We start from the raw sequence: 24,113 nt of genomic DNA on the forward strand, positions 1-24,113 counted from the left end.
CCCAGGTTTGGTGCTCAGCAGCCAAGCTGTTCCCCATCCGTCTGCTCCCAACCACCAACATTTCTTCACAACCGTCATCACTCAGAATTTAGGCTCTCAAAGCCTGGGCAGGAACATGCTGAGTTATCCATTGGGCAACTCAGGTAAAGTTAGGATTGGTGGAAAAGGGAAGTGGGTGCACCAGCGAGAAAGAGACAGGGAGCTAAGCATCCACTGATTCATTCAGCAACCACTTGTTAGGCTCTTGCAGAGTGCCAGCCACTGTGCTCGGCTGAGGTTACAAAGATGAACAAAACTCAGCCTCTGACCTCAAATATATAACCACCACTTCTTGTTCTGGATGCTGGTTAAAATTTGTAAACATTCAGTACATACTTGAGATTTGAGCCATTTCTGATGTATGTTAGTCCTTTACAGAAGGTTTTTTAAAAAAAGAATAGTAGCAGATGCAGACACAGAAACAGATCATTCTAAGTACCAGGGGCAGATATGCCCAGAGCACATGGGAGAACGAGGAGCAGGTAGGATGCCTTACGTGTTAGGGAAGGCTTCCCGGAGGGGCAGGAGGGGTTCCCGGTGGAAGTTCCAGTGTGAGCAGAGTTATGGAGGAGAGAGACCATGTGGTATGAGCAGGAACTGTGAAGAGCCCCGTGTTGCTGGAGCAGGAACTGTAAGGCAGGAAGCCATGAGCGTTGAGATCGGAGAGGGAGGCAAGGACTTTATGTCTAAGAGTTGGGCTTTATCTTGTGGGTGAGGGGGAACCCTGGGCAGTTCCTGACAAAGGGGGAAGTGGTCAGATCTGCAGTTTAGACAGCAGTGTGGAGGAGGTTCAAGACCAGAGGCCGGCAGGCCAGTTTTGAGGTCATTGCCATCTTCCACATGAAAGATGGGTGAGAGTTTGAACTAAGATACAAGCTTTTACATATAGTGTGGACACATACACAATTTTCCAATCAGAGATTTTAATGTAGTGTTCTACAGAAAAGCCCATTTGAGCGTGGTAGACACAAAGGTAGAATTGTTCAAGAGGAGTTCATTTCTCTCTTGAAAAAAACCTTTTCACTAGCAGGAGCTTTCTAGTGTGAGTTCACCCCTGTGCGTGTCTCATATGTCAGATATAAGCAGCACACATTTCATGTCCTTTGTATTTTTGTTTTGGGAGACATTTGTGAGAAAGTCATTCTTCTTTATTCTTTTGGGGTGTATTTGCTGCCTGTCTCTTCTCTGAAATATTTTCTGTTATCTACTTGATTGGTGGGACTCTCATCTGGGGAGGGAACACCCTGTATTAGCTCATATTTTCCACCTTTAGCTATTACTTCTTTCCTCATCTGTTCCAGAAGAAACTCCCAAGCAGCAAAATTGATGGAGAGATTTTATCTCCTCTCCATAACCCCAGATTGACCGATGCGTTTCCTCACATCCTGTTCCTTTAAAACAGCAGGCTGAAAGCTCTGCTCATCCTTTCCAGAACAGTGGCTCGGTGCCTGCTGTAGGCCAGGCTGTGAGAGAGGCACTGAGGGTGCCCTGGACTCCAGATAGGGAGGGTAAACTTGGGGGTGTGGGCTCAGAATATTCTCCAACGCCTGCATACCAGATGGAGGTGAGAAGGGGAGGTGGGATGAGTACATGTGGTCATCTATGCAAACTCTCATGCTTCAAAGGAACATTGATTTCATTGTCCCCCGAAGGGGAGCAATAAATGATGAGGTATTGTCTGAACCAGGGTGTTTCCCGCTGGAGGATAGAATGCTGCCACGCACTGGAGGCCTGGGGTTCTGGGTCTGTAGGAACCACTTGTGAGGAGTGTGGCTTTGGGCAAATTACTTCACCTCTGGAAGACCCATTTCCTCTTTGTAGAAGCCAGGATAATAGATAGTAATAATTGAGCGATGCTGGGGTGGAAATATTTTGGCGACTGATAAAGTGCATTTTGAAAATAATGGTCTAGCATGAGAATTTTCTTCTGAGCATTACCCAAAGCACCACTGAAGCAGCTTTGATTAAAATAAAGGAGTTTGAAGAAATAAGGAGGCAGGATGCAAAATGCTCCTTCCGTAGGGCGAGAGTATGTGATAATGTCTTGATGATCCATTACAGGAAGACCTGTGCCCGATGCCTGCTACCCAGACCTGTGCCTGAGGCCTGCTACCCAGACCTGTGCCTGAGGCCTGCTACCCTCCTTGTGCCTCTCAGCATACTTCTCTCTCTTCCTTTGCAGGGTTTTACAAACAAATTTTCATGCCAGCCAAGGCAGAAACCCACTGAAGAGTGGAGGCTGAGACTTGGCATTGTTAGCAGGGAGGCACTGGCCTCAGTCCCCCGACCTGGGTTTGAGCTCAGCTCTCCCCTTCACTCTCTGCAGGTACCTGGGAGGTCTCTTTACCTCTCGGGGCCTGAGTTTCGCATGCTTATATTGGTTAGGATTTTATTAAGGTCCTTTCCCGCACATGGATTCTGTATTGTCCCATAGCAATAATACCTTCTAGGGACTGGAGAGTGTCATGCTGCTGAATGACCCGTTACTGGCACAAGATCTCCTGTCCAGGCAAGGCAGTAGTCAAGGGTTGACGTCGCTGTGCTAAGTTCCCGGTATTTACTGCCCCCAGTGCCATGGGGATTGGACACGCCACAGCAGCTCCTTGATGGCCCAACTTGTCCAGGACACAGGAATGTGCAGAGTGCATACAGGTGCCATATTTTCCTTCCATCCCAATTCTGAGGAAGCAGCAAGGAAAGAGGTTGGGGAGGGGAGTGGTTATTCTACAGGGGCAACCAGGGCGAGGGTGGTGGGAAGAGGGTCACTTGTACAGTAGCAGGCCACCACTGAGCCCTACTGAGGATGAACATTACTCAGAGGGTGGGTCCAGTTCCCATTTTAGGCCCACAGTAAACTCTCTAGGCCCTGCTGTAGTTGGCTAATGGCAATCCCCAAACCACAGGCTCCAGAGATATGAGCCAGCGTTCCAGGAGAAGCCACCCACGGGAGAGGCCAGGATGGAGGAAGAAAGCCTGGCACAAGGTCCTGCATGTTTGGGACTGATTGCTTCAAATGGAGGGTTATTGCACCCTCCAGTTCCGAGTTCGTGGGGAAGACCTCACGCAAAACCCAGTCCACATCCACAGATGCTCACATGGCAGAGAGTTGAGCTTGCTCTCCCCAAAGTCAACATCAAGAGAATGGAGAGAGTCCTGGGGTCACTTGGAAGTTCTTCATTCTGTTTTTTTTTTTTTCCAAGCTCAGAAAGACCAGCCCAGCACCGAGGAAGCTTGGTTTGGATGGCTTTCCAAACCCCTGCTCACATTTCTATCTTTCAACCAAAACACAGGGTTAGTTGAATTTTCTTCTAAACTTCATTTCAAACAATTATCTTGGCATGTTATCTGTAATATTTCCTTTGGAGGGTTGTTCCACATTAAAAAAATTCACCATATCCTGTGAATGATTGGATTGAGAAATAAAACCTTAAATCAGTCAAGATGTATGAAGATTTGAGTGACTCCTGAGCACTGACGAAGCCCTCATGCGATGCCATAGCAAAGAGAGACCACATGCCAGAATAACTTGGTCTGGACGCCCTTGGCAACTTGCAAAATCTGAGAGCGTCTACCTTGAAAAGTCACCGGTTCGATCCCTTGCCTTGAGGTCAGGTCATACTCGAATCTTCAGACTCTTTAGTCCTTGAACACACACACACACACACACACACACGCACAGAAAGACACATTTGTATGCAATATGGCACCCTCCCCCCAGAACTCACAGCAATTAGGAGTTGAATTCCCCAGTTTGCTGGGCTGGACTTAGAGACCCAGCAAAAGGGACTCTTGAGAGGGAAAAAGGAATTCCACACTGGTGAGGTTAGGGCTGCAGTCCTTAAAAGCGAGGTGGTTTCTCGGAGACCGACTGCTTTAAAAAGGGAAGGGCCTGGACTCTCAGAGGGGAACTGGGTGAAGTGGCGAGGGGAGGGGCTTCAGAAGCCTCGAGGATTGGAGCGGGCGCTGCTCTGGCGGGGCTGGGATTTGCGTGGTGCGGTGGGTTTTACCTTCTGAGCATCCCCATCTGCCTGCGTCCTCCGACAGCCCAGGGCGCCACAGTTGCTCTATTCTCCACCCATCTCTGAAAACTGTCCCTCTCGGATGCTACTTCAAAGCCCCCTGGGAAAGCCAAGTTGCCAATTAAGCCTCTTTGAGGCAGGTTCTCATTCCTTCTCCGCTAATTGAAATGTTACTCCTTTTACTAAACCCATAAACCACCCAAACACAACGGTCTTCCTCATTTGCATTGTAACAATGTCCCTAATGTGCTCCCAAGAGCTTTGCGTGCAGGCAAACCTTTTCTCCTCTCCCTGTGTGAACGGTCAAAAGCAATTCCGAGGCAAAGGCCTTCATTTCCATCCCTACACAGCTGCTCATTAGCTAAGGTGGAATAAATTCCTTTTATTCTAGATTCATTTCCCAGGATGATAATGTCTTTTTTTTTTGTCTCAGGTCACTGTTCCCAAACTAGGCCTTAATTGCTGATAGTAATTGAGTTAATACATATTTACAGCCCGGTCAGGTTAAAGAAGGTCTCCCGTAGTTTTATTTGAGACATTTTACTCAACCTGCAATGAAATCGCTAATAAGTTGTTCAGTGTTCATGCTCTCTGTCTTTTATCTTGTCTCTGCCCCTTGGGAAAGCTGGGTGACGGCAAATGGCTTTGGCGTGGCATTGGTTCTCAGGCTGGATAGACTGGGGAGCCCCAAACCTCACCTCCTCGCCTCTGGTTCTCCTGTATTCAGAGGGGAGGGCCTCTCCTCCGTGAAAGCAGATAGCCTGGGGCAACACTGTGCCGCTCTCCCAGGCGCCCAGCCAAGGAGCACAGGCTGGATGATGAAATCCCATCAAAGCCACAGGGCTGGGCTAAGCTTCTGAATCAGCTCCCACTGATAACTCGAGCCCAAAGTGGCCCGCAGGCTGGGCACCGAGCCGAGGTGTCAGGCCGTGCGACAGTCTGGCCTCTGGAGCCTGCTCAGAAATAGGCGCTGAAACAGGGCTGGAGGAGGCACCAAGTGTCAAGGCAATGCCGGGGAAAGCCAGGGGGTTTCCAGACCTCCCCCTGGGAGGCCCCATGGCTTGCCTATGAAAAGTCAATCTTGTCACACTTCCCGCTTCTCCTTCCCATAAAGAATGGGGAGAGATGTGGAGGACCCCTTCAGCATGGGGGTCGAGGCCTTTTTAGCCCATCAGAGGGAAATCGCCTTACCGAAAATGAAATTGGCTGAGTCAACCTGAGTGTTTGACTGCCTCCAGAGTGCTGCTTCCAAGTGCCAGAAGCTTCCTTCCTCTTTCCCTTGCCTTGCCTCTGCCGCTGGCTGCTTTTCTTTCTGATCTATCCAGAAGGAGCAGGGCCTGAGGAATGGAGCAGACTGTGGCGGAGGTCGCAGACAATTTCCTAGAGTCTGTGTTGTCCTATGATTCCTGGGCACACATTTAGACTCCAGTTTCCAGCTCCTCTTGCGGTTAGACCTGGGTAGGAGGAAGTGACAAGGGCCATCTCCGGGCTCTTTGCCCTGTCTGGTTGCCTGGAGTGGAGATGACCCTCTGGGCAGGCAACTTTTGATGCAAATGTTAAAAATGGCAGAGCCTCAGTCAGCTCAAAAATTTAAGTGATGGGTGGAGGATAGCTGCCCCACCCATCCTATGTATGAGAATACGATAAATGTCTATGGGGCTTAAACCAGTGTATGTTTTGGGGGACTATTTGTTACGAATTTGCGACATAGTCTGATACGTACAGCACTATAGAGCGTGGGGGTTGTTGCCTTTGCCTAGAATGCTCATCCACCAGTGCCTCTCCCACTCATGCCTTAAAACCCAGCTCAAAGGCTGCCCCTCTGTGGAGCCTTCTCATGGGCAGAGGAAACACAAATGCAGCCTTCCCCGGTCACTAATCCCTGGGCTCCAATGAAAGCCACATTTGCCTACCTCCAGGCAGATTGATCCAAGCAGGAATCTGGGACACGGCCAACTAGTGAGATTTCGAAACTCCACTTGAAGGCCAAAAGCCTCCAAATTAAAGGTAGCTCCTTAGAGACTCTGATTTCATAATTCTTCATTTCTGAAATCAGGCTCAAGAGCCCTGGATGAGGAGAATAGGTACTAAGCTGATTTCCTGGGCGATTCAGCATGCCAGAGAGGGATGAGCCCTCAGAAATCATCTGCTCCCGCCCCTTCTTCTTACAGATGAAGAGACGGAGGCCCAAAGTGGAGGTGGCAGAATCAGTACCCGGGCCTCCTGACTCTCAGCCTGGTGCTCCTTACTTGTCTTCTTTAAGCAGGGCAGATGACATGTGCTGTTGTCAAGTCTCCCTTTGCATCTCTGGTACATGCTCGGAATTATTCGTCCTTTTCAATTCACCAACATGTGCTTGTCTTCAGTCCACTCTACTTTGGTGTTCTCAAATACTACTGCATGCTGCCTGCCTTCTGCTCTCTGGGCATCTAACGCCAACGTTCTTGGTGCTGACTTCCAGTGTGAGCATGTTGGGAAGCACCAACATTTCCAAGCCTAAGTGGTCAATATCCTTCAGGGTGGACATGGCCCATTCAAGGAACATAGACCTATTGCTTTGCTCTAAAGTGAAGGATTGGGACGGGCAGGAAATCTGGCATCACAAACCGTTCCGTGTTTCTTCGTGGGATGCAGAGTCCTTGGGGAGCAGTTCCATCCACATTTTACAGACAAGGGAACTGAGGCTCAGAAGAGGTTTGGTGGTTAGCTCAAGGCTCTACACGATGTGGGGCCCTTCTTCTGGTTCCCCTTCCTGTGTTCTTCCCACTGCAGGGTCGCCTTTCAGAGGGAGAAGTTTCTCTTTTTCTCTAAGTCACAAAAGAAAGCGACACTAGCGTATACAGTTTAGGGGTCTATTTTGGAATTTAAAACTCAATCCACCACAGTTTCTCTCATTATTTTCCAAAGCACAGACTTATTTCCCAGGGTTAATTTCTTAGAGTCTAAGGGGCATGCTGGTCAAAACTAGAAATCTGACCTCCCCTGGGGGTCCACGTAGGTTTCCACAGTGCAGTCTCATCCTGTCAGCATTCTTCCTGATCGTTGGAGCTGGTTCAAAACCCACGTTTCTGCCCTCACATCCTTCCTTTCAGGAAGCTGCAGGGGAATCAGAGTCCTGGATGCTTGGCTCAGGAAGGGCCCTTAAGGTCATATGGTCCAATCCTCTCAAACTGTACTTTTTTGGGGCCATAAGCTCATAGATGGCTGGCAGCAGGGCTGGCCTGGTGTCCCGACTCTTGAGCACAAAGTGCTGTATGGAGAACATGTGGTAGGCAATCCAGACTGCTTAGTGTCTCCATAAAGCCAAGGGGGAAGAAGCATTTTCTTTATGTCTCATAGCCCGGATCAGGGAGGAGGCCATTCTCCTTTGGGAAATATGTTCCATACCACCCTGGCTACACTTCATTTATGAAATTGTCACCTTTGGGGAATGCTGATGTCTATTTTCCTCTGGGATGGCTCTCTGCATCTCTCTGATTCATCCCTTCTGCTTTGTCAGCAGTTCTTTTTTAGCTGAGTGAGTGTGTGTGTGGGGAGACGGGGAGGTGGTGGTCTGCGTGGTGTTTGTAGTGGCAAGTGACAGTCACTCGGACACTGGAGATGGAGGAAGAAAAGGGGGTGTTTGACAAGGTTAGAGTTGGGAGTGCCCACCCATGGCCACTCTTTAGTATTCATCATATGTTTAGTGTAATGAAGGAAATTGCTTTGTACGTGCATACTTTATGATTCACTGGGTGCTTTTTCCATCTGGTATCTTGTTACTTCCTTTAAAAAAAAATCTTTGGAAAGCAGAGAGCTGGAGAGGAAGAGCTAACACGTTGGGGAGTCTACAATACTCTAGGAAGCGTGCTTCTCATTTTCACATGTATATGAGAAAACTCTTTCAATCCCAACGACAATGCCGTGAGACAAGTAATCCTATCTTAATTGTTATGGTGAGGAGATCTGTGCTCAGACCAGTGGCTTGCCTGAGATCTCACAGCTAGTAAGTGGTAGAGGCAAGATTTGAATTCTGATCTGTATGAGTCAAAGCCAAGTTTCTTTCCACACCATCAAACTGCTTCCCTAAGTGCATGGAACTTAGCAAAGACGAGAAAACACTCCCAATTTGTAGCTTGAGAAAAACGAGTCTGCAAGTCTCAGAGAGGCAAAAAGTACTATAGCTTCTAATCACAAAATTGTGACTAACAATCCAACCTGTGCTAAGTGAAATGGAGAACTCCAAGGTATGCTCCCACCCTCAAGAGACCCGCCACCGCTTAGGAGCTGTATCTGATACTTGATGTCCCAACAGGGAATGGTTCAGAATGAGCCCATGGGTGATGGGTAGATTGAGTGGTATTCTGGTGAAGACTGAAGGATCTGAGATGCTAATCAGCACGGAGGCCAGACTGTTGTCCTGTCTGCTAGTCTGTTAACATTGTCTTTGCCATAGGCCGTGAATCTCTTAATGCCATTTTTCAGAACCTCCTGTGATCTGGAAATAAGAAAACCCAAATCAATTGCGGACAAATATTTTGCAGTAATTGCGTCTACTTACCAAGGGCGGGGCTCTCTCCTCTTGGAGAATGAAGCTGGAGCCGGTGTAATCACTGGTCGGATCTTCTCCTCACAATGGTCTGAGTGGGAGCCTCTTCCCTTAGTGTTACCTCCAAAAGGAATAGGGAATAAACACCCTTGTAAGACAGTTGGTCTCATTTTGTGGATGTGAATTCAATGGCTCATGGTTCCATTCTACTCATCCCGGCTCCAGCTTAAGTTTTAAAAACTAATTCTCTCTGCATTAATCTGAAAAGATCCTTCAAACAAAAGCTCAACATCTGAGTCTATTTACTGAGTGTGCAGCTGTGTCAATTGGCCAAGACAAAGAGAGGCTTCCTGGTCAGCCCACAATGGGCTGCAGGTAGTCTTGCAAACAGAGAAACACAAGGCAGGGTCCTTTCATGAGCCAGCAAACCTCCTTCCAATAAGGAAGAGCAGGAGCTGAGGGGTCAAGAGGAAAGAGTACCGCCCCACCCCCACCCTCACCACACACAAGTGGGGACTGAAATATATGATCTGTAAGCCCATCAATTAGGGGTATTAAAAAGATAATTAGCCCTCTTCCATGGAAACCCAGGACAGAGATGTGAAAAGGGGGAAATTCATTTCCATGTGGTTACATTTTAATGTGACCAGGACACTTTAGCAGTGAAGCGAGATGCTATTGTTGAGAACATCACTTGGTTGGTCTCAACGGGGAGGCGCTATCAAGTCAATTAAAGAGCTATCTTAGAAAGAAATAATAACTACATTTATTTTTGAAAAATATTTTTTCTGCTATCAGTGAAACTCTAGATTCAAATCAAGGGGCCAGATTTGGGAGGCCTGGGAGGAGCTGAGAGTCATTTCCTTTCTAGTCTCCTTTCCCAAAGTGAATGGTGGCAGGAAATGAAATCTGAAAGTGTCAACAATGAGCAATTTGTTTTGGATTCTGCTAAGTGCGAAATTCAGAATTAGTGTTTCTGTTCCCTCTCTTTTCAAGTATGTGTGGGTATTTTGGTAATAAAGCCCAAGAGAGAGAAAAAATGAGCAGAGGAAAGACTCGTTTCTCAAAATGAGATTTGAAGGTATCTATTGAAATGGATGTAAGGTGTGTGGTGCTCTGTGCAACACTGGCCCAGTTCACAACGAATGTTCTTACACATATTCATATTGTATGTGTTGGCGTGCATGCTTTCAAGTAAAGGATAATTTAATTTTGTTTTATTTTTCTCTACTATCTCATTCTCTCCTTCTCCTTCACCTCCCCTTCCTACTTTGTTGAGGTAAAATGTACCTGCAGGGAGATGCACAGATCTTAAGTGTCCGACTGGATGTATCACATCCTGTTAATCCATACAGCAATCAAGATAGTCAATATTTCTGCCACCTCAGAAGTCTTCCTCCCTAATCCGTCAATAACCAACCCCCCTGCAGTCACTGTTTTGATTTTTGTTACTACAGATTAGTTTCCCCTTTTCTTGAATTCCATATAAATGATATCATATGGTATGAATTCTTTGTGTCTGACATCTTTCACTCAACATAGTATTTTTCAGATTCATTTGTGATGTTCATGGAGTGTATCAGTTTACTCTCTTTTATTTATAAGTATTATTCCATTGTCTGATGACACCAAAATGTATCCATTCTTGTGTTGATGGACACTTGGGTTTTCTAATTTGGGGCTATTATGAATAAAGCTACTATGGATATTCTTGTATAAGATTTTCATGGGCATATATATTTTATTTCTCTTGAGCAGTGACATAGGAGTGGATTTTTTGAGTCCTAGGTTAGGTATCTCTTTAATTTTTTAAGAAATGAAGAAACTGGCAAACAGTTTTCTAAAGTGGTTGTACCATCTTATACTCCCACAAGCAATGTATGAGAGTTTCAGTGGTTCCGCCTCCTTACAAACTTGGTGTTGTCAGACTTTTTAACATTAGCTATCCTAATGGGTATGAAATGGTAATTTATTGTGGTTTTAGTTTGCATTTTTCTGATGACTAACGATGTTGAACACCTTTTTATGTGATTATTATCCATTTGTGTATCTCCTTTCATGAAGTTTCTGTTTGTCTTTTGCCCATTATTTATTGGTTTGCAGTCTTCTTATTAATTTGTAGGTATTCCTTGTATATTCTAGATAAAAGTCTCTTCTAATGTATATGTACAGCTAAGAATTTCTTTCGGTGTATGGCTTTCATTTTCATTTTCTTATGAGCGTCTTTTTGATAAGCAAAAGTTTATTATTTTGATGAAGTCCAATTTTCAACTTTTTCTTTCATGATTAGTGCTTTTTGTGTCCCATCTGAGAAATCTTTGCTTAACCCAAGGCTGTGAAGACATTCCTCTATGTTTTCTTCTAGCAGCTGTACAATTTTAGCTTTTGGGATTAACTCCATAATTCATGTCAAATTAATTTTTTTTTTTTTTTTAGATTTTATTTTTTTCCTTTTTCTCTCCAAAGCCACCTGGTACATAGTTGTATATTCTTCGTTGTGGGTCCTTCTAGTTGTGGCATGTGGGACGCTGCCTCAGCGTGGTTTGATGAGCAGTGCCATGTCCGTGCCCAGGATTCAAACCAACGAAACACTGGGCCGCCTGCAGTGGAGTGCGCGAATTTAACCACCTGTCCACGGGGCCAGCCCCTCAAATTAATTTTTTGTGTATGGTGTGAGGTAAGGGTTGAGGTTTATTCTTTTCAAGAATTTGTCCAGTAGTTCCAGCACCATTTGATGAGAACTTTCCTTTCGCCATTGAATTGCTCTGATGCCTTTGTCATAGACCAGTTGACTGTATATGATCATGAATGGATGTGGCTGTATTTCTGAACTCTCCATTTTTTGTCTATCTTTATGCCAATGCTGCTTTGCCTTGATTGTTGTAGGGTTTTAATACGTCACGAAATCAGATACTGTGGGTTCTCTAATCTTGCTCTTTTAAAGATTATTTGGGCCACTCTACTCCTTTGCATTTTTGTACAAATTTTGGAATCAACTTGTCAATTTCAACAAAAAAAGTTTGTTGAGATTTTGATTGGGATTGTATTAAATCTGTAGACCAATTTGGGGAGAGGACAAATTGACATATTAACAGTGTTGAGCCTTTAATTAATGAACATGATATGATGTATTTTTCTATGTGTTTTATTTTTTTCAGCAATATTGTATAATTTTTAATATAGAGGTCTTGACATTTTTAGTCAAACTTATTCCTAAATGTTTCGTGTATTTTGATGCCATGTAAATTTTATTTTTTAATTTTTTGTTGTTAGTGTATAAATATAAATTGATATCTGTATATTTGACCTTGTAGTTTGCTGTGTTGCTAAATTCCCTGATTAATTCTACTAGTGGCTTTATCGATCCCTTAGGATTTACTATATACATTTTCACGTCATCTACAAATAAAGTTTTACTTCTTTCTTTCCAATCTTTGTACTTTTTATTCCACCTTATTGCCCTGGTCAGGATCTCCAGGACAGTGCTAAATAGAAGTAGTAAGAGCTGATATCCTTGCCTTGTTCCTAATCTTAGAGAGAAAGTTTTCTATAATCCACATTAAATAGGATGTTAACTATGAATTTCTCATAGCTGTCCTTTATCAGACATTTTATTCCTAGTTTGCTGAGAGGTTTTTAAAATCATAAATGGATATTTACTTTTGTCAAATGCCTTTTCTTCATTTTTGAGATGATTATATGGTATTTCTCTATTATGCTGTTGATATTGTGAATTAAATTTATTGCTTTTTGAATATTAAATCAACCTCACATTCCTGAGATAAACCTCGCTTAGTCATAATCTGTCATCCTTTTTATATAATGCTGGGTTTGATTTGATAAGATCTGTTGGACATTTTTGCATCTATGTCTATGAAGGATGTTACTCTGTAGTTTTTATTTTCTTTTAGTATTTTTGTCAATGCTATGGTGGTGTGGTGGTCAATTTTATGTCAATTTTACTGGCTTTACTGGTTTACCTAACTTGGCTAGGCTGTAGAACCCAATTATTCAGTCAAACACGAATCTAGGCATTGCTGTGAAGGTATTTTGTAGATGTGGTTAACATCTGTAACCAGTTGACTGTAAGGGAAGGAGATTACCTTTGATAATAAGGGTGGGCCTCATCCAATCAGTTGCAGGCCTTAAGAGCAAAACAGGTTTCCCAGAGAAGAAATTCTGCCTCAAGATGGCAACATCAATTCCTACCAGACTTGCTAGCTTGCTGGCCTGTCCTACTCATTTTGGATTTGCCAGGCCCCACAATTGCATGAGCCAATAGCTATGTCCTTAAAATAAATCTCTATCTATCTAGCTAGTAAAACAAATATATATATATATATATATATAATGTATACATATAAAAGTATCTATCTCTTTCTTCTCTATCTATCTATCTATCTATCTATCTATCTATCAGGTGTATATATATATACATACCTCAACCTTGTGGAGGTTTGTGTACAGGATTTGTTATGGTGGGTCTACTTCAGTTTTGTGTTTGGGACATGGTCTTTCTTCTGTGACATGGCCGCATGATCCTTTCTCTGAAGGTGTGGAATTTCTGGAGTCTCACATGAATGCATGAGGTGCTCACCTAGACGTCTCTTTCCTCTGCTTGGTTGGAACTCCCTTTGCAACATTAAGGACCTCTGGTGTCTCTTTTTAGATTTCTTCCCCATCGAATGTTTTCTCTGATAGGGCTAGTAGAGTTTCGTCCTGTGCGTTTACAGCCCTGCTCTCAGTCAAAGAAGCAGAGGGACTCCCTGGTACATTTGGCCACCCTTGCTGCACAGCTACCTCTTAGCTGGTACCCTGCCCTGCAAATTCCAGCTGTGTCAGCATCCCCAAACTCTGACCTCTGCCTCCTCCACTCAGCATGCTCGCCATACTCTGCTTGTGCTCCGCCTCCCTGCGCTGCGGTCAGGTGTCTGTCCCCATGCAGAAAGCCCGCTTGCATGCAGGGCTCCCTTCATGAGTTTCCTGTGTCCTGAGAATCATGGTCCTGCCGTCTATTGCTCAGGGCATGAGAGTTGCTTCCTATGTTTTGTCCCGTTTAATCATTACTTATGGTGGGAAGGCACATCCAGTACCAATTTACTTCATGATGGCCAAAAGTGGAATTTCATCCATATGTACCTTTGTCAAACCACCCTCCAAACCAAGGACATACCTGCCCTGTCTCCTTCATTTCTCATGGGCTTAGCAAAGGGCAAAAATCATACCGTGATGGGTTCAGAAAAGTCACCGGGTGATTCTTAGACTTGTCTTCCAACTTCCTCAACAAACAAACAAACCATAGTTTCTGAAAGTTCAAGCCAGTCCTGAGTAGTCCTCCTTAGGCCACCATTTCCAGAACTGGGTTCTGAGGAATGCTAGCTCCCCAAGAAGCTAAACGGTAATCTGTGCACAAAGGGTTCTCTGATCCAATACTTTGGGGGAAATGTTATGTCTGAGTATTCTTCCTGGAGAGTCGCACACACGTTAACATATTAAAGACTCTGACAAGTCCTGTTGAGAATTTTCATGAACTCACTGTTTCCTAAGCTTAATTGATTAGTGGGACTTCTTCACTGAATATTCATTAATGCTGGAAACATGCGCTCTTCAGGGCCATGATTATCTGACCTTTATCTATTTTCCCCAAAGTTCTGGAAAAATGCTATTCAGAAGGGAAAAAGAGAGCTTTTAGGCTTGTAAACCAGCCAGAATCAAGGCAGCTGATGTGATGTTTGAGCTGAACATTTTTGGGAGAGGCAGAAATTAAACAGATAATTTAAATCTCTCCAGCAAACTCTGTGTCTGGGTTACATATTCGAAATATTCAAACAAGAGGTGTTGCAGAAAAAGAGACTTTCCTTCAAAGCTGGTGGACTCAGATCAGCATGTTTATTTTTTAAAGCCCTAGAAATCTGGACGTATAATGCTAGCGCATAAAGCCTTACCTTCAAAAGTATTTCATATATTACTATATTTTTTAGATAATAACCCACATATATAAATTTTATTAGTCATTTATAAACTCCCCTAAAATACTTTTGGAAACATTTTCCAGCTCAAACACCTTTTTAAAACCCAGTGACCTCATGTCTGTCGTGCATATTGTTCTGTAATGGAGATTGGGCTTCCTCACCCCTCCCTAAAGCAATGGTTGAAAAGTTTGTCATCATCCTCTCTAAAAGTAAGAACCTGGAAAATGTGAACGCAAAGAAATCCTAAAGCAGAGCGTGAGGAAGTCAGCTGGATTTCAAAACCTCTCCCTGGGGGAATTGCCTTGGGCAAAGAAAGAAGCGTGTCCCACAATCCTGGGAAGTTTAGGGGCTGATGAAGGGTGACCACGTGTGAGGCCTTGAGTTGTGGAATGTCTCCCAGTGACTGAGCAGGCCAACGGTCTTCACCTCTTCACTGACCTCTGTTAGCTCCACATCCTGATGTGGAGACAGAATCCAAGTCGATACACACTTATTCATCCATTCAGTGCATTCAGTGATTAATTCAAAAGTGACTTACTGAGTATCAGTTATGTACCAGGCATGATTCCAGAGGTGCCAGGCTGTACTAGTGGACAAAATCCGGGCCCGACCTTCACGGAATTTAAGTTCTAGTGAGGAAGACGGACAGCCCATCCATCAAGCCACAGAGTGAGAAGTACTATGGGGAAAAGAAATCACGTGATGAGGCTGGACAGTGATGGGAAGGAAACTGTTACATAGGTTGAGTGGAAAGATTTTCTCTGAGAGGTGACATTTATGCAGTGACACAAATGAGAGGATGAGTCAAAGAAAGATTTAGGGGGAGAGGTTTCCAGGTGGAGAGAACAGTGAGTGCAAAGGCCCTGAAGTTGGGGCTTTTGGTTGAATCCAGTGGCTCCAAAACACTAACTAGATGCATCAGACTCATCTAGAAAGCTTGAAAAACAAATCAGATTCCTGGACTCTACAATCTTAGAGCCTGAGTCAATAAACCAGAGGAGGGACCTGGGAAACTAGATTTTTTTTAAAAAGCTTCCAAAAGGTTTCGATGGTTAGACCAGTTTAGGAAACTCTGATCTAATCCAATGACCTTATAGCTCTACCTCCATGTACAGTGTGTAATGATCCAGGGAGAATCAATTGAGGTCCAGAGAGGGGAAGTGATTTTGCCTCTGGTCACAGAGTTAAATCATGATAAAGCCAGGCCATGAAACCAAATTCCCACACTCCCGACTAATCTTTCTACCCCACTTTTTATCTACCCCGCCGTCTCTTCCCTCCTTCTCATCTCCCCCAACAGAAGAGGCCAAAAGAAATGTTTTCCCTCTGATAACAGTTGCTGTTATTATTATTACTATAAATAATAGCTACCATTTATTGGATGTTTACCTGATTCTAGGCATTGTTCTAAGTACTTTACATATACTAATTCATTTAATCCTCACAATAAGCTTATGAGATCGGTGTGCTCATTATTCTCACTTCACAGATGAGGAAGCTGAGGCTGGAGAGGTGAAGTGACTTGCTCAAGGTCACACAGCTGGCAGCTGATGGAGCCAGGCTGTTTTTATGATCCTGGACTCGCCGCACTGCTGCCTCCTGCTGACCTGGGCAAGGGCTCTGGGGGGATCATTATTGCTGTTATCGACTCGCATCAACAGGAAACCCCAGTTCCTTGTCCTGTGCACATCCCAGTGACACGCTCTATCCTTCTGCAGGCAGCTGGGAGGCCACCTAAAGCCAGTGGAAGGCAAGTTCAGGCAGTGGAATCTGTCCCTCTGGAAAGCAACTGTGGTCTGAGCATGAATTATTTACCTTGTAGAAACTTCAGGTGATTCGGGTTTCCTTTTAGTGATTTTTAAAATCAGGCTCTGCTGAGAGTGCAGAAGGGATAAACTGGTGTGCTTGCTGCATGCTGATGGCCAAGCTCGCGCATCCTCTGAGGCATAGCTGCGTCCGAGTAACACATCCCTAGGACTTCTTCGCTGAGGCCGGGAGGACTGGCTGTGTCATTTATCTCACCACGGAGGACCCTGAAAGCAAGGTCCAAGAGGAAGACAGTTTGATCTCTGTTTCCTAGGAGCTCACAAGTGATTATGATTCCCAGCAGAAAGGAGCAGATTCCATCAGAATGCTGGAGGCATGGAAGGCCATGGTCGTTCTGAGCAGCTGGTACCTCCTGAGAACAGGAGGATGTGAGTGGACCTGGGCCTTGATTTCACAAGTACAAATAGGGGAAGGGAGCTCCAGGAGGAAGGAACAGCCTTGGCAAAATCACAGAGGTGTGACACGGCATGGCAGTTTGGGGGAAAGGAGAGCAATACAGGGGTTAGAAAAAAGGTGTATAGATCTCATTACAGGTGTAGGTAGTATATTTCTACAAGCTAGGAGTTCAAGGTGAGACAGACTCCGTGATCTATTTTTACTAGCTTTTTAGTGCGTTATCTTTCAAATATCCAGGCCAATAGCACAGAACACATTGCCTTGGGATCCTTGTCAAATAGAATAGAGAGTACATGGTTCGCAAATTACTATAATTGCTCTCCAAATATCATGGTGGTATTTTATTTCTATTATTTTTAATAAACTGAGTAACAGATTGTATGATGGGGTACAGAAGGAGGGCATTGGATGGAGGCTGGGCTCAAGTGCCCCCTCAAATCCGTCCCAGCCCTGAGGTACTATGCTTACACATCCAGTAGCAACCATTCAGAACTTAAGTATTCGGGTGTCCAAGTTAAATTGCAAGATCTGTGAAGCTGCAGCATCTAGAGGAAGTACTGTGGGCCCCTCCCAGGATTAAGGCCTTTAGAAGATGAATGTCTATTTCACACCAGTTTCAGCAGGAAGGATGAAAAAGAAGCAAAGATCTTGAAACTTCAAAGCCAGCTGTGAAGATAGGGCCAGACACCACTAAGACACAGGGGTGTGCTGGGGCTAGCTCATAACCAGCTCATGGAGTCAATCGTTAAAGTTTTAGGAATTTTGTGGGCCATAGGTTAAATACAGCCAATATTTAAACTATATGAGTTTACAATTAAATGAATTACATTTTAAAAAGGAAACAGACTCAAAACTCGTTTCCTAATTATTTTACTACCTTTTAGCATTACACGTACTCTTGAGGTTATAACATCTATTGTATCTGCATGGTAGATGGAGATACCATCTAATGGTGTGCTATTGTCTGTCTCTTCCCAACTCTGCATTCAGTGATGTCATGTTGGTGGCTTGAAATTAGTGGTGGTGTGAGCATGTACACCATGGAAATGGGCAAACACTAGAAATCAGGGAGTGATTATTTTTTTTGATATCTAGACTTAAGAAAGTGATGAAGAAATATTAACAATTCAAATTAAACTTAAAAGTGTGTCCTGTCTATAGCCATTACATTGTAAATAGCACAGAAAGCTGAGGAAATATTCTTCCAGCATTCAAAAACTATTATTCAATTCAGCAAAGAGGTTTCTCACATCATTGTTGAAAATGTGAAGTTCCTATTTATCTTTATTTCTCACTTTTGTCTTACTTATTAATTTAAATAAAAATATCAACTAACACTCATGTCAGAACTATACTTGTTTGTCAACTGCAGCCATAGATTGCCTACATGGTCAAGATTTGAGCAGCAATCAGTGAAAGCATTTTGCGAGACTCAATGGCCACATGAAATTTACAATAAATAGGATTGTGTATGTTGTTATTTTTAAACTGTGTGCTCCACATTCTTGTTTTTTTTCAAGGTGTGCTGCTTTCTTTCTTTCTTTTTTTTTTCCAGCAATTTAAAGATTTTATTTTTCCTTTTTCTTCCCAAAGCTCCCTGGTACATAGTTGGATATTTTTAGTTGTGGGTCCTTCTAGTTGTGGCATGTGGGACGCCGCCTCAGCATGGCCTGATGAGCAGTGCCATGTCTGTGCCCAGGATTCGAATCGGTGAAACCCTGGACCGCCGAAGCAGAGCATGCAAACTTAACTACTTGGCCAGGGGCTGGCCCCCGGCTTTATTTTTTTAAAGATTGGCACCTGAACTAACATCTGTTGCCAATTCTTTTTTTCTTCTTTTTCTTTGCCCCAAAGCCCCCTGGTACGTAGTTGTATATTCTAGTTGTAGGTCCTTCTGGTTGTGCTGTGTGGGACACCACCTCAGCATGGCCTGATGAGTGGTGCCATGTCTGCGCCCAGGATCCAAACCAGCGAAACCCTGGGCCACTGAAGCGCAGTGTGCCTACTTAACCACTCAGCCACAGGGCTGGCCCCTAACATTCTTTATATTAGTAAAATTTGTAATATACTTACAGCTGTCTTTTCCCCAGAGGTCCAGTTGTCAAACCTTTACCAGCACACCACTGCTGAACCATTTATTCCTCGCAAATTGACAAGGAGCAAAAATAATTCCCTTATATAACACAAATCAGTTGGCCTCTGGAGAACAGGAGTGACTTGGTTTGGCTGCAGAGGTCTTCCGGGAGCTGGTGAAGGGCAGCTCACTCAATACACTGTTGAATGAATAGTAGTTTGCTCCTTTTTAAACAAAATGCACTTTAAGGGAGCTCAAAGATCTTAGCAACAATGCTCCTCCCAACGGCCTCTCAGGATGATAATATTGGATGCTGTGCTCCCACCTCTTCCTAGGACAGCTCCAGAAGCAGAAGGTCTGGGGTTGGCATCTCCTAAATTCGCCCTGACTCATTCCAGTCAGCCACAGCAGCCTCCTTGCTGGTCCCTGCAAGTCTATTCCAGAAGAGTGCTACTCACATCCTTACTTTATTCAAATGTCACCTCCCCAACCACTCAGCCTAAAGCGTCACCCCCTCTTCCTCTCTTCACGCCCTGTTTTACCTTGTTTTATTTCCCTTCGTAGCACCTCTCACTACCTGATAGACTGTCGATGTATTGTCTAACTCCTCCACTAATAGCTGAGTTCCGTAAGGGCGGAGGTCTCTGTCTGCTTTTCTCACCCTGGAACCTTGAACAGCACTTGGCACAGAGCAGGTGTTTCAATACATTTTGTTGAAAGAATGAATGCCTGAGCTTGGCTTGGAGTTTTGTTTTGTCTTGAGGAGTCTATACTACCTCCAGCCTTTGCTCCACAGCCATGGGCCAGACCAAAGGGAAACGTGTGAGGCGGACCTCATGAAAGCCCCTCTGTGCTAAGAGCGGGCAGTGTCCCCCGGGCTGTTGAAGCTGTCTCCCCAGGATCCGGGCCCTGCCTTACCTGGGGCCTACCCCCCGGGAAAGCCCACTGGGCATCAGGCTTCAGTGCTGGTGCGTCATCCAACTGTCTTTATTCGGTTGGGTGTTGACAAACAAGTGCTATCTGCCATCTATAACCCACCTTCCTTGTTTGACTTTCCGGAGGATGGACGCCTTCTGGCTTTGCTTTTGAATGCCACTTCTTTGACTTAGAGGGGATAAAGGAGCAGAAACAACAAAGGCTGTTTAGAATTTAGTCTTCCCAATTGTTTGACCCAGTAAATAGATAAATAAAAAGGGTGGGGGGAAGAAAAGAAAGAGAAGGGGAGCTGGGCTGAGTGCTCCAGCTGTGGTCCCCACAGGCCTGGCTGACAGGAGCCCAATTACTGCGGGGCCAGTGCACCTGTGAGGAGTTAATGAGCAGCATTCAGAGCGGCAGCTCCCACAAGGGCTCCGATTAGGACCCCACAGAGGCAGCTCCGCCCCCGCTCCCGGCCCATCCTAATGACGGATTAGTCTCAGCAGGTTGTATTGAGGGAAACTCCACCTCTTTCTTAGGAGTGAGAGGAGTTACAGGTGGGCTTCCCGCTCGGCTTCCTTAGGGTCTTGAGATGTTGAAACTGTTTCTGAATGTAATACTAAACAGGCATAAATGAGAATACCAGCAAGGGGGTCATGCGTTCCAGAGGGGGTCATCGTGAATCTAGTAGAGAAGAAGGGGCTAATCCCCTGGGGACAGAGTTCAAGCCCCTCATTTCTTGGGTGGGGAGACTGAGACCCATGGAGGGCGTCTAGAGGGACACTCAAAAGAAAGTAGCTTCTTGGGGCAGCAAGAAACAACTTGTGTAGGGGTCAGTGTGACGCGGTTACGTGGTTGTGTGACATGAAAGAACTCTGGATTCTGCTGCTGCTGCTCACTGGTCGTGTGGCCCTGGGCAAACCACTGAAGCTTTCTGTCTCCCAGTTCCTCATCTGTAAAATGGGAACAAGGCTAGTGCCTGCTCTCAGGGTTGCTGTGAAGTCTGAATGCATTAACGCACACGATGCACTTAGAGAAAAATCTCGGCCGCTGCAGCCTTAAGCAAGCATTAGATTCTATGATTTCTATGGTCTGCTTTTCCAAGTACCCTTCCATGGTCTCACTCCTAGAGACTGTCCTGTGAAGTTAGGATCAGTTTCAGACTGGAGATATGGGTTGATGGCTGGTCTGATGTCATTCTTTTTGTCCCACAAAGTCTTCCTGAGCATCTGCTACATGCCAGGCACTCTGCTGGGCACTAGCTGTGCCAATAAATATGTGCCAATGAGAGAAAGAGGCCCTGTTCCACTGGAAAACAGCCCCAGTTGGAAGTCATGCCTTCTAGAAGCAGGTCTCTGTCCTGGAGCCACACCGTCTCAGCAAGCTGCCTCATCTCTCTGAATCTCCGTGTCCTGCTCTGTCAGATGGACAGGATGATCGCTACCCTGGCTTCCTGAGGATTCTAACAAGGGTCAGAGGACATAAGTGCATGCAGCAGGTCTTTGACTACAGTGAAACGCTGCTGCTAAGGGGAGGTAATAGAAGTGGCCATTCACCCGAGGGACCCCCCAGTGGCACTCACCCTGACATGGACTGTGTGTTCAGTGCTAAGAGTGGGCAGCAGAGAAGAATCCTGGGGAGGTTTGCTGGCTACCCAAGCAGCATAGCCAGAAGTCAGGAGAACCTCAGCTTGAATCCCAGCTCTTCCACTTCCCAGCAGTGTGACCCTGAGCAGGTTACTTAGCAAGTGGAATTGACCTCTCCTGGGGACTGGAAACTCATGTCCAGCCATCGTTTCTTTGTAGGCAAGCCCCCCAACTGGAATCAGCTTCTTGCCTGTAAGCAGAGTTTCACAGCAAGAGAGGGCAGTGAGGTGATTTCTTATGTCTGAGGCACCATGTCCAAATGGCCTGATGCATCCATGTCCATATGACACCCACACGAGGGTCTGGGCAGAGCTGTGTGTAACTAGAGTCCTTCTCCTGCTGTACAAACCATGCCAAATTCCAACACTCTGTCCTTCCTTGTCTGTGCTGCTTCCTGATGAGTTGTGTCTCATTTTTTTCTAGCAGTCCAGGCCCTTGATTTCACTTGCTTCTAGGCTGGCTCTTCCTGCTTCTGGCCTATGGCATCTTCTGGCTTTTGGGTACCCTATCTACCTGACGTCCCCCGTTGGGCACTGACTCTGCTGGCTCAGCTGTGTCCAGCCTGCACATAGTTTACTTGCCTCCCTTCAGGGTCCTTACTTTCAAGGAGGCATGTCCTGGTCTTGGTACTTCCTGATCAGTACAACAGAGTAGCAGCTTTAAGCTCCTAGAGGACAGGGATGTACTTGTGGAAGCTCTTATTTAGAAACTGGCCCTTCGCCTCTGCTGCTTGCGAAGGGAGTCTGAGGGCCTGGGAGAGTTAACTGCTTCCTTCACGAGGGAGCGAACTGTGTCTGTTTCCATCACTGATGTTTCCAAATGCCAGGGCAAAGTCCAGCACACAGTAGGTGCTCAGTCACATCTCTCGAATGAAACAAAAGCCACTTCCCAAGAAGGCACCTTGTTGGTCTCAGAATCTGTTCTGTGGTTGGCCGTGGAAGACAGCACGCCCTGCTGTCCTACTGGATGGCTTATTGTTACCTCTACTGGCTCCTGCTCCTACGCTTTGGGGTTAGGATTTCGCTCTTGCCTAGGCCCTCATTGCCTCTTCCCATACAGCCCACGGATCTCAGGGCCCCCCAGATGAAGTCACTCTTCTGATCCCACCACTTCTCAGCTCAGATCTTTAGATGGCTCCCTACTGCTCTGGAAATCAAGTGAACATTTCTCACCTTGGCTATGGCCTCGGATCTGCACCTGACTTAGCCCTCCAAATTCAAGCTCCATTCGATCCACAAGTGCTCTTTGTTGCATTGCTCCATGTTTCTTAGACTTTCCCCCCAAACCCTTCTGTCTTCACCCCTTTCTTCATGTTGTTCCCTCTGTTTGGGACAACCTCCCCAACAAAACGATGTTCTAGAGGAGTCACGGAAGCTCTAAGTGATTCCTCTGCCTGCTGGAGTCACTTTGAGCTTCAAAGACTTATCTTGAGCTTTCAAGACCCATCTTGAACATCATTTTGTTTATAAAATCTCTCACTGGATGAGCTCCCTTCCTCCTCATCCTCCAGCATGCATATTCGTACCCATCCTTCGTTTTTCTCAACTTTTACAACTGTTTCTATAATTCCCTCATTCACTCCCACCCCTGTATGACTGAATTTTCTTTGAGGATGAGAACTTGATCTTAATTTTATTTCCTTTCCAGTGCTGTGCACATGGTGCTTTCTCAGGAAATAACTGAATTGAACAACTGTTGCATCAAGTAGTACTTCTCTTAACATAGGTGCTGTCTCTACACTTTATAATTCTTGTTTCTAATTTCTTTCTGGGTTACATGGACCTTACAAAAGTACTGATCTCTGTTGTCATCCACAAAAACCTATTCCAGCATCATTTGCTTAAGCTGCTGGACGAAAAAGCCAGCACTTCCCAGATGGTTTTAAACATGCAACAATTCTTGCTCTGTCTGAACACCTGGAAACTCAAACCGCTATTGCTTGCAAGTTAATGTCGCCATGGCCATTCCTTAAACATTGATCATTCAGATGGAAGTCACATGTGGTTTTGTCTCGGCTCTGAGAAGGTTAAACATGAATTTCTCAAACTTGTCCAACCAATCCCTATTTAGGGAAAAAAAAGCTACAGGCTGGGCCATTTGTTCAAACAATTTGATTAGTTAACACACATTTTATGGTACCTGAAGGGTTGTTGAAAGCAGTTCCTGTCTTATCGCTGGAGGTTGCATTCTTGAACTTGTAAAATAAACTAGTTAATTAGTATGTCTTTATATCCCCTCATGCCTTTAGGTATACCTACTTCCAGACATGTTTTCAGGATGTGTTTGGGGAGGCTGTGATTAAAGGGTATTTTTTGGTATGGTATGGAGTCTGAGTCTCTTGACAAAAAAAGAATAAAATCTATTTTACATCAGCTGAATGTCTCTAATTGGGTCTTGAAGACCAAACAATTCCCTTCAAGACAGCTGGGGCTTTGGGTAGCCCCAAACCAATTAACTCAAATTATATAATTTTCTTCCCACCCCTACCCCCGAAGCTTGACTTGCTTATTTAGTAAAGAGGAGGATTAGTGTAAGCACTAAGGAGTCCTTTCTCTGGCTGCCCGGCACAATATGCTCAACTTTGTTCTGGGCCAGCCCGAAGCACCCTGGCTGGGAAGAAAGGGAAAAGGGGAGCTAAAGTCAAGCCGTCTCCTCGGTGAGAGTCTCGTCTTTCTTGGGATACAATGCAATTCAGCG

This window comes from Equus asinus, chromosome 5, assembly GCF_041296235.1.
Source record: "Equus asinus isolate D_3611 breed Donkey chromosome 5, EquAss-T2T_v2, whole genome shotgun sequence".
Classification (NCBI taxonomy): Eukaryota; Metazoa; Chordata; class Mammalia; order Perissodactyla; family Equidae; genus Equus; species Equus asinus.